Genomic DNA, 1532 nt, shown 5'->3' on the forward strand with positions numbered 1-1532 from the left:
AGCCAAGGGCACGGTTGATTGGTACCATGTGAGCCAATCAAACATTGTTAAAGACCAAAATGTACTCTCGCTGGCAAGAATAAACTGCAGATCCACACGTTAAAATAAGAAACGGCTCTTGTTGGACGATTCAGTGACTCAGTAAAAATATCTCTCGGGTTTGCGTGTCGGCTACACTTCTGAAATGTATCTCAACACTTTGCACTCATTGTTTGTTTGTTTTTTTCTTTTGACAAAATAAAGACATTTTCACTCAAGATGTGACTATTGAGGCTGAATACCCCCAAAAAAGGAAACTTTAAAGTAAGAAATATCGTCACTAGTGCTGAGCATTAAAAACCTCTAATACACTATGAATATCACTCATTTATCAGACCTCATAATGAAATTGTTTGCATACCAAACATTTAAGTTGACCTCAGTTTTGTGAAGAAAACGCCTCAAAAACAATCGGTCTCATTAGTTGACATCCTAGATGTTTTGTACACTTTTGTCGGCTGTGTGCATCCAGAAAGGAATTAATCATGTATTTAGACCATTAAGTCAACTGTCAGCAGTGAACAACTGGCTTTGTCCAGCGTCTTTACGTCTGGATATCCAATGACCTGTATGACTGCTATTCATAGAAACGTTCCAGCAAGGGTGGTTAAATCGCTCTCTTCTTTCAGTGGGTCTATATACTAAAATTATATTACAGATTAACTGTGTGGCCTCAGTCCTTATTGTTGGAGAATAAATCTGTCTGGTCACAATGAACTCGCATATTGATGACATGAGTAATAGAGGTGGGAAAAGTCGTGAAAATGTGGCTCCAAGTACATCTGCTGTTACATTTCCCAACGTGGAATCCATTGGAAATGAAAAGTTGGTCATAAAAACAAAACAAAGCGAAAACTAACACTTAAATCTTTTTGTTTTTGGTTGCAGATAAAAGTGCACATGCCACAAAAATACTCATCAGCTGCTATAATGTGATTGTAACGGATTAACCAGTTCTAATAATAATGTCTTGTGCCTTCTTTGGTTTTGGTGTTTTGGGATCGAAAATTCGGGGAAAAAAAGTCTGAATTATAGTTTTCTCAAGAGAACAAAAAGTCCCACCTATGACAAAATTCTGAAAATGAGTCACAATTATGAGAGGAGTTGGGATAATAATTAAAAAAGCCACAATTTAGACTTTATTCACAAGAATCTGAGAAAAACACCAAAGTGTGAGGAAGAAAAGTCAGAATTATGACTTTAATCTCGAATTCAGTGAAAATATTTTAACATTTCGACTTAAATCTGAAGATTTTGAAGAAAAAAGAAGTATAAGGAAAAACGACAGAGCTGTGGCTTTAATTTCAAAACTGTAAGGAAAAAAGTCTGAATCCTGACTTTATTTTTTTCCATAGGAAATATTGGAGAAATAAAGTTGTAACAGTTGACCTCTTAGAAGATATGCATCATAAAAGCTATTTTGGGCTCACCCTTCCTCCTTGGAGGAGGCGCGCTCCTGCGCGGCGCTGGGCGGCACTGCGCGTCGCTCCTGC

Source organism: Lipophrys pholis (assembly GCF_963383615.2).
Source record: "Lipophrys pholis genome assembly, chromosome: 20".
In the NCBI taxonomy this organism is placed as follows: Eukaryota; Metazoa; Chordata; class Actinopteri; order Blenniiformes; family Blenniidae; genus Lipophrys; species Lipophrys pholis.